The sequence below is a fragment of the Hoplias malabaricus genome, chromosome 1 (genome assembly GCF_029633855.1).
Source record: "Hoplias malabaricus isolate fHopMal1 chromosome 1, fHopMal1.hap1, whole genome shotgun sequence".
Taxonomy (NCBI): Eukaryota; Metazoa; Chordata; class Actinopteri; order Characiformes; family Erythrinidae; genus Hoplias; species Hoplias malabaricus.
The window spans coordinates 54,771,026-54,781,667 of NC_089800.1; positions in this window are offsets into that span (position 1 = coordinate 54,771,026).

The window sequence follows — 10,642 nt, forward strand, 5'->3', positions numbered from 1 at the left end:
GGGTAGGCAGCCCTCATTTATTGCAAATACAAGGTAGGTGTATTTAATAAAGTGGATGGTGGGAGTGCTGATATGTTGAGAACTATGTTGAGTAGGATATGTTAAGAGTTCTAAGAGTTTTATTTTTTCCTTTCTAAATTTGAACACACCCGTACCCAGTACCTAGCATCTCTAGAGTGTCAATTACAGGATCAACTGTATTCCAGGTTAGAATAGAAATGGGAAAAAGAAGTTTCCAGAAATTATGCATCACTTGTTTACCATCTGGATGGTATACCTTACCGCCGACTGCAGACCGCCTTTGTTTGTGAAACTATTTTCACACTGCAGTGTACATAAACTTGACCTGCTCTTTCTTACAAGGTGACTACATTCAAAAAATCTGATGAGTGGATTAGAAACACCTGACTTCCATTTTATTAGCTCCACTGTCCAGAGAAGCACATTATAGAGCTAAAATGACTGTAGTCCATTTGTTCCTTTACATAATTTTAACCTCCTTTCCCCCTGTTCTTCAGCACTCAGGACCCCCACAGAGCAAGTGTGATGTGGTGGTGGATCATTGTCAGCGCTGCAGTGACACTGACGTGGTGGTGGTGTGTTAGTGTGTGGTGTGCTGGTGCGAGTGGATCAGACACAGCAGTGCTGCTGGAGTTTTTAAACCCTGTGTCCACTCACTGTCATCTCTGTGAGACACTCCTCCCTCGTTGGTCCACCTTGTAGATGTAAAGTCAGAGACAGTAGTTCATCTGTCGCTGCACAGTGTGTGTCAATCGTCCTCTAGTCTTTCATCAGTGACACAGGACGCTGTCGGCTGGATATTTTTGGTCGGTGGACTGTTCTCACTCCATCAGTGACACTGAGGGGTTTAAAAACTCCAGCAGCACTGCTGTGTCTGATCCACTCACACCAGCACAACACACACTAACACACCACCACCACGTCAGTGTCACTGCAGCACTGAGAATGATCCAGCACCACATCACACCTGCTCTGTGGGGGTCCTGAGTGCTGAAGAACAGGGGATAAATGTGCAGAGAATCTGGTGGACAACCATGCTGTCCGTGATAAAACGAACAATGAGTGTTAGGTGATGGGTCAGAGTAGACTTTTTTTTTACGACAGTTCACATGTGCAAAAGTCTTTCTCAATGTAATGAAGAATTATATAATTTCTCATTAATAATGCCATCAAACATTCCTTAAACCATTATCCAAATTTAAACCAACAACAATAACAGATATAATTATATCAACAACAGTCCGTTTAAGCCATTAGCATTCCAGGCATCCTACCATTCCCTGGCCCGGAAACAAATCAACTGTGAAATGTGAATTTTTCATTTAGACCCATTTTCATTTTGGATGCTTGTTGATCACTCGAAATAGAGCGTCTGAAACAAAAACAAGCATCTGAGCTGAGGCTGGCATCCCTCAGGAGACACATCTGATGAATGCTAAAACGTATGGACGTGCTTTCGACAGGAAATGGAGAGAGGGATTTGTTTCATGTTTTTTTCTGCCCTTACCCATTCTCTCCACGTGGCTGGACCAGTAGCTTAGTTAGACGCAATAATTAGATCTCTCCCAGTCAGGATCATACACACAGAGAGTGTGGGATCATCGTGTTTTGTGTGTGTGTGTGTGTGTGTGTGAGAAAGAGAGATAGAGAGAGAGAGAGAGAGAGAGAGAGAGAAAGAGAGAGCATCACCACGGCGACAGCAGACAGCCCAGATAGATCAGAGCGTGACATATGGTTTACCCAGCATGCACCAGTGGCTATGGGGCAGATGGGTTGGTGGGGGCAGGAGTTGACACTCTGGTTGACGTCTGATCACCCATGGCAACTTCGCGCCGAATGAGTTTCTCCATTTCGAAGCGAATTAGCAATTAATTCTGATTCAATTACACAATGTGCGTGAGGATTTACCCGCGCTGGCGCTGTGCTGCTAAAGGAGTGATGTCTGTCTTCTCTTCACTGTGGAAGAGACCTCAAAATGCCTTTGTTTTTTTTAATGGAGCCTGATTTGTCATCTCAGCAAAACTTAATGCATTTTGAGAAGCAGAACCTAAAACCAACCTCTAAGACTAAACTTCTGAAGGATTTCCCTGGACTCTCCAGATAAGACTGCATGCTACACTAAAGAGCAACTCTTTAAACATTTCTAGTTAACACAGACATAATTAAAATAATTACAAAATGAAAATAAAGCACATTTATGGTCTCTGATTTTTGCACAGTATATTTACAGTACTGTTCCACAATGACCTCTCAAACCAGGGCTATGTCTCAATATATTGTTACTCTAGTAACAACCTCTACACTTTTACACTAGCACTGTGCCTTACTCATCTATAGTGCACCATGTTGTAGTAGTTTACATAAACAGTGTGAATTGTCTGTGCACTCAAATAATCCCACAATGTGTTTGAATGTAAATTATTGAAGGTGGAATTTTGGAGCTATGTTATGTTCACTGTTCAAGGTAAAAAGAGGCTCAGATATATTCCATATATTTTAAGATGGGGAAAACAATACCTGAAATATACTCATGCTACTGTTTAAGGTCAATCAGAGGGCAGAACCATGAACTGCTACACAATTTAATATGGAATGGAGCAGTGAGTTTGGAACTCTGGATAGAATGCATTATTTTATGTTTTGCTTGTCATTGAAACATGCAATAAACAAAATTGCATGTGTACTAGAGCACGTTAACCTGCAGTTAGAATTAAAGGAACCCAGTATATGAAACCTCAGCTTTAGGTGTTTTTAACCAGGCCACAAAAATTATTACTTAAGGTGCCTCTTTGGAAGAGAAGCCTTTGGATACTAAATGCAGAGGTTGCACTGGACAATGTAATACTAATTTTTCTTGCTTAAAAAGGAAATACTGATTGAATTCCCAAAGAAATAAATGCAGTTCTCTCCTGGTTGTGTGCCATCTCCGTGACCTTGAATGAACAGGAGAATAACGTGAAAGCAAACTTTTATTTCAAGGTAGTGGAAGTTTGCTTAGCATTTAGTATAAACTTGTCTGAGTTTTCTCTCAGGATGTATTTGCTTTTCCTAAAGTCAAAATAACCCAGATACTTAAAAAAGAAAGAAAACAATACAAAGTATTCAGTGCTTATTTTGTTAGATTTCAAAACATAAAACCTATTTGACTGAGAATAATCTTCTGAACCTGGAGTTTCTCTAACAATCTGGGTTTTCTAGGCCATCTTTATTCGGTGCAGTATCAGGATCAGGGTAGTGGACGAAATCTCTTCCCCTCTAATGCACTGATGTAGCAATGGTGCCTTCACTAACGTGGCCTGCCTGCCTCTTCACTATTGTGTGGACCTGACAGCTGGGATCAGTGGCTCTAAAGCTCATGGCTCAATTCTTCTGCCACCCAAGCCTCCGCCTGGCTGCCAAGATGTCAGCTCCCATAGAAGAGTCCCCGTACGCTCGCAGGCAAAGCGCTAGGCTAATCTATAACTGTCTCAACGTGCCAGTGTCATGGCTGGGTGAAATGGAGTGTGTTGGTGTGTCAGTAAGGCTGTGTGTGTGTGTGTGGGGGGGGGGGGGGGGGCATGATGTATTTAGCCATTTCAGGCAGATATAAGCTCCAAGGATAATAATCTTAGTGTCTAGAGGTCTTTAACCTTAGGTCACAAGGTCACATTAATAAACCGATGTCAATTTTACTCCTAGTGCTGCTGCACAACTCCGAGGCTAATGCACTGACCTCTTTAAACCTGCTGTTTACACATTTACTCTGACATGGATATAATGAGATTTCTGTTTGGGTCATATGCCTCCAAATTAAACATGATCAGGAGTGTGGTTCACACCTGCAGTTCTCTGGAGAACCAGGTCCATAAGAACAATATTCAGACAGCTTATAATTTACTCTGTTATGCTGTACTCATTATTTTATTCATATTCTGTAACCCTTATCCAGTTCAGGGTATTCTGTGGCACACTGTACTATTATATACTATACTATAATGTGCTATACTACACTACGCTGTACTACTCTGTGCTATTCTGTGGCACACTGTGATATGATATACTATACTATAATGTGCTATACTACACTGTGTTGTAATAATCTGTGCTATTCTGTGGTGCACTGTACTAATATATACTATAATATAATGTGCTATACTACACTATGCTGTACTACTCTATGCTATTCTGTGGCGCACTGTACTATTATATACTATAATATAATGTGCTATACTACACTATGCTGTACTACTCTGTGCTATTCTGTGGCGCACTGTACTACTATATACTATGATATAATGTGCTATACTACACTATGCTGTACTACTCTGTGCTATTCTGTGGCGCACTGTATTATTATATACTATGATATAATGTGCTATACTACACTATGCTGTACTACTCTGTGCTATTCTGTGGCACACTACTATTATATACTATGATATAATGTGCTATACTACACTATGCTGTACTACTCTGTGCTATTCTGTGGCGCACTGTACTATTATATACTATGATATAATGTGCTATACTACACTATGCTGTACTACTCTGTGCTATTCTGTGGCACACTGTGATATGATATACTATACTATAATGTGCTACACTACACTATGCTGTACTGCTCTGTGCTATTCTGTGGCACACTGTGATATGATATACTATACTATAATGTGCTATACTACACTGTGTTGTACTACTCTGTGCTATTCTGTGGCACACTGTGATATGATATACTATACTATAATGCGCTATACTACACTGTGTTGTACTACTCTGTGCTATTCTGTGGCACACTGTGATATGATATACTATACTATAATGCGCTATACTACACTGTGTTGTACTACTCTGTGCTATTCTGTGACACACTGTGATATGATATACTATACTATAATGTGCTATACTACACTGTGTTGTACTACTCTGTGCTATTCTGTGGTGCACTGTACTATTATATACTATAATATAATGTGCTATACTACACTATGCTGTGCTACTCTGTGCTATTCTGTGGCACACTGTGATATGATATACTATACTATAATGTGCTATACTACACTGTGTTGTACTACTCTGTGCTATTCTGTGGCACACTGTGATATGATATACTATACTATAATGTGCTATACTACACTGTGTTGTACTACTCTGTGCTATTCTGTGGTGCACTGTACTATTATATACTATAATATAATGTGCTATACTACACTATGCTGTACTACTCTGTGCTATTCTGTGGCGCACTGTACTATTATATACTATAATATAATGTGCTATACTACACTATGCTGTACTACTCTGTGCTATTATGTGGCGCACTGTACTATTATATACTATGATATAATGTGCTATACTACACTATGCTGTACTACTCTGTGCTATTCTGTGGTGCACTTTGAAATGATATACTATACTATAATGTGCTATACTACACTGTGCTGTACTACTCTGTGCAATGCTGTGGCTCACTGTACTATTATATACTATACTATAATGTGGTACACTACACTATGCTGTACTAAGCTCTGATAAACTCTAGGCTACTCCTCTATAATTTACTCTAACATACTATGTGCTGTACTACACAAGCCCCCTCAAGGGTGTGTTCCTGCCCTGCGCCCAATGATTCCAGTAGGCTCTGGACCCACCACGACCCTGAACTTGAAAAGGATTGCAGACAATGAATGAATGAATGTACTATGCAATATATGTACACTAAACTATAAAGTATTGTACTATACTGTACTACATTGTGTTGTACTGTACTATTGTATGCCGTACTCAACAATAATATACTCTACTCTATTTTAATTTTAATTTTTTTTTTTTTTTTTTTTTGGGTACAGCATTGATGTTAAAGTCCAGTTGTGTTCCCTAAAGCTTCATTACATTCTCTTCTCCAGAAGGAGAGGGGGATCTCTGTAATCTTTCATTATACAACTGTGGAGAATAAAAGAACACAACAAAAGTCCTGGAGATGAATGAAATTATTGTGACTAAAGACTTTACAATTAATATAGACTATGTTACAATTAAGTTTCCTTAAATGTACTGGATATGGTCATTAAAGGCACCACCACAGTGGCAGCAAAAGGCACCACCACATGTCTTATTTTTCAAACTGTATGCTACTATACTCTGTATGCTACAAACTTGAATTTAATATACAATATTATACATAGTGTTTAAAACTCTCTCTCTCTCTCTCTCTCTCTCTCTCTCTCTCTCTCTCTCTCTCACACACACACACACACACACACACACAAACACACACAAACACACACACACACACAATGTCCTCTACTCTCCGCTGGGATGCCAGCTTCATCCCTCTTCTCTTTTTGTTCTTTTTCTTTTGTGCGGTGCATGTTGCTGGTGTTTACTGCCCCAAGGCTCTGCATTTATTTATTTATTTATTTATTTATTTATTTATTTATTTATTTATTTATTTGTGTGTTTGTTTGTTTACTTATTTCCACACACAGCATCTAAATTCCCTATAGTTGAAAAGTATTTTCCCCTTCTTAGGGCATCAGGCAAGAAGCTGAACATTATCTGTGGACACAGATTTTCATTTGTTCTCGTGAGCCTATAAGATTACCAGGCTCAAGGCCAATCATCTGTTAGAGGGGTATAAATCCCCCACCTCTGGGTTGTGAGCAAAGGGACTTTGTTCTCTGGTTCTCTGCAGTTGTAGATGTCCATCCTGTATCCCTTGGATGCTGGAAGATGCCCCTGGTTTCAGGAGTATCCCATATTAATCCCTCACCTCATCCAGTAGGAATAATAATTTAGGAAAAATTGGACGCATTGGACACATACCAAAAGATCTCTCTCTCTCTCTCTCTCTCTCTCTCTCTCTCTCTATCTCTGTGTGTGTGTGTGTGTGTGTTAGGGGAATGATAAATAGAATCCTTTATGCCAGGCTCATGGCAGGTGTGGAGCTGATTTAATGAATTCCAGAGAGAGAGAGAGCAAGAGAGAGAGAGAGAGAGCAAGAGAGACAGAGAGAGAGAGAGAGAGAGAGAGAGAGAGAGAGAGAGAGAGAGAGAGAGAGAGAGAACTGGCATATAAAGAGTGAGAGAAATATGAGAGATGGACAGAAATGGTATTAGGGAGAGAGAGGATAAAAATTAGAGTAAGGGTGACAGTCAGAGATGGAGAGATGTGCGTGAGGGAAAGGGAAGACATCTCTCTCTCTCTCTCTCTTTCCCTGATCCCAGGCCAGCTCCAGCTGACAAATCCATCTGTTTTTGTTGCTGAACAGCTGGCCTTCCGTCTGATCTCAGAACTGCCAAGGGTCCGGCCAGTGCAGCCTCTGAGATTAACACTGGCCACCAACCGGCCACTCGGAATGGCCAGATGTTCCCTCGTATCAGATTATCTGGCCTTGTTTACATTTTGGTTCTGTGTTCAGAGATGAGATGTGATCGACGTAAACAAAGCGGCCCGACAGTTTGGCTTTGATGATGATAGAGTGATACAGCAACAGAAGTTAATAAGAAATGCAGTGGGGCACTCTGGAAAGGCTGCACATGAGTTTAAAGTTACCAAGCCTAGTGTCAACACTCTGTAAGATGAGTATAAAAGCCAATGAGGATCAAGAAGTGGAGCAGTGGAACTGTATTAAAGCAGAAGCCTAATAGTCATATCAACATTTCCAGTCAAATTACAATTACTGTTACAGTTCAATACTTTTTAACAATATCTCTCAGTTTTAAAACAGAATTGTATGAACTATTACTAACAAATACTCCAAATAGAATGTTCTTTTGTCATTTTAAGTCAAATCTAAGCATAAAATGTTGTGCATATTAATTAACAGAATTGGTCATATTAAAGTAATTGGGTCTTTTTTGTCTGGAGGGTGGGATTTTATCTGTATACAGACTTCATGTTCAACTTATGACTGTCTTTTATATTTTAATCAGGGATCAGTTTATACTGTCCTCACATAAGTGTCCCCACTTATAATATTTTTTGATCATCCCAGGGCTATTTTTATTGGACACATGAAAGCAGTGTCTGGAGCCCTGTCCATTGTGTGTTATTCAATTGAGTGAATTGATTCAATTCACAGTGCTAATCATAATGTACAAATCTGGTGAAATGGTGTCATGTGTGATATATATATATATATATATATATATATATATATATATATATATATATATATATATATATATATATATATATATATATATAAAATGCATGTGATTGGCCTGTGAGTATTGGTTAAAAAGGTTACAACAGTTAAAATAAACACTCTGTTCCAAATTAAATAATTCCCAATAGTTTAGCAGTCATAAGTCCAGGTCGAAATAACAAACTGGACCAGAGTCCACCTATTAGTGACCCTGCTTTAGTGCCATATGTATATTCATATCAAAATACTAGCCACTCAGTGGCGGTTAGTGTCAACCCCTTATTCATACTACAGCTTAGTTACACCACAGACCCATTAGCACTGTAAATCATGCTACAACCAAGTTAACACTAAAGACTCACATATAACCATTCCCTAGTCAGTGCTATAGACCAGATGGGTCACGTTCCTCCAATTAGATCTATCCAATCAATACTATAGCTCTTGTAAAGTTGATAGGCCCCATTAGCATCAAGAGACACCTTACAACAATAGACAACAATATTAGCATCAAGTTCCTGTTGGTGCTAAGACCCTTACAGAGCCAAAGGCAAATTAGCACATTGACCAGATTCCACTATAAAATAATTATAACCATAGGCAAGAGGAAATTGTCATATATATGTGAAAGTGATCGATATGTTACCACTGCAGTCTAATTAGCATAAGCAACCCAAGTGTTCTATATTATTAGTGCCATAAACAATTACTACCATAGACCAATCAGCATCGGAACCCTGAACAGTAGCACTGTCCTCATAGCACCATGGGACTGTAACATATATTTATATTCTTTTTCACATAAGAGAATCAGGTCTAAATATTTTCCAGACTTTTTTTCCATATCGGACATGTTCCCACAATTGGAAATGTTTCACCTGGATAGGTCTGCGAATCTGTGCAGGAGGTACAGCATTAATTCACTGTGATTCTCCAGAAAATTAGCAGCTCTGCTAAGGTGCACAGGTGCTCACTGATCCTGTCTCTCTCCAATATTTTTCCATTAAAAATGTTTAAGGTGTGATCACGCCACTATATCCATGTATTTCCACTAGTTCCATTTCGCTGTCTACAGGATTGCATTCTTGGAATTGACGGATTAATTTAATACATTTAACCTTTAACAGTGGTTCTTTGGCCTCCCCCTCAAGAAATTCTCTTGAGAAATGCAGTATATGTCCCTGCTCCAAATACCCTTTAGTGCATAGAATCATTTGTACCACAGAAATGTTATTACCATAGGCATGTCACTGAGTGTGTTTAGATGCATCCAAATTATCAGATAAATTAACAAAATCAGATTTTTAAAGTAATATGATCAATGTTTTTACATGCATTTGTGACATTAAATAATGGGAATAATCTGATGATAATAACCCATTAATCTGATTTCTGCTTTCCAACAGCCAAAATCACAGATAATGTGAGGTACAGGCAAGTGGTTCTTAAGGATTTGTCACATACAAAACAATGAGCGAACTCATGTTTGCGCAGATCAAATAATCTGAAAGTTATTGCAGTGTGAGTAAACAAACATAGAGAGATCAGATCACTGAGGAAAATCCAGCTTCCTTAAACAGATTTCTTAATTTGATTTTTAGACCTTACTCCAAACTCAGGGTTTACTGTTCACATGACCATTTGAATAATCTGATAAATCTGATTAAGAACGCATGACTACGTGCATGTAAATGCCCTCAGTGCCAGTACTGCAAAATGGAACTGAGGGAAACTAGAAAAACTAGTGAACTGGCCAAAAGCGCAGCAGCAAGAGTTAACACGCTTGGAGGAAAGAGGCTAATCAACTCTCTGGGACCATTACTAGCGCCAAAGCCGTGGGGCTAAACTACTGCAGGCAGGTCAACAAAGTTAGCTCGACATAGCCGTGGTCAAAATCCTCTGCGCTTGGAGTACTCAATATCAGAGTGGACTCTCAAAATTGGACTTCTGTGAAATCCTCTGGCATGTTTCTTTTTTTATCCTTCCATATCTTTTGATCTCAAACCTCTCATATCTCCGACAGCTCAGCAGGGAGCAGTGGGCTCTCGTTAGGGAACCTGCCGCTCTATTGGGCTGGATTTGATGGTAGTAAAACTCACTGTATGTTTAATGCGCCCTTCCTCAGATCTACAGCCTTTTGCTTCACCTGAGAGCTGGGTTTGTGATTGTGGAGCTGGGTGTAGTTTCACAGGATTCGTCACTGACATCCCATTTTCAGAACAACACACAAGGAATATTTGAAGATGGCCACTCATGATCAAAGCATTGAGGGGTTATTACAGTACACAGGGAAGCCTATTATTATCATTAGCTTCACATGCCACAGCAGGCTCAGTGTGAGGAAAAGGAGGGAAACTGTTTGGGAATTGTGAAATTAAGAATGTTGAGAGTCGTGTAAGTGTTGTCGTAAAATTACATTGCTGATTGGCAAGAGCACTGTCAGATATCTGTGATTATACAGCTTGGAAGGTTTGTGTACACCCTCTCATCTACATT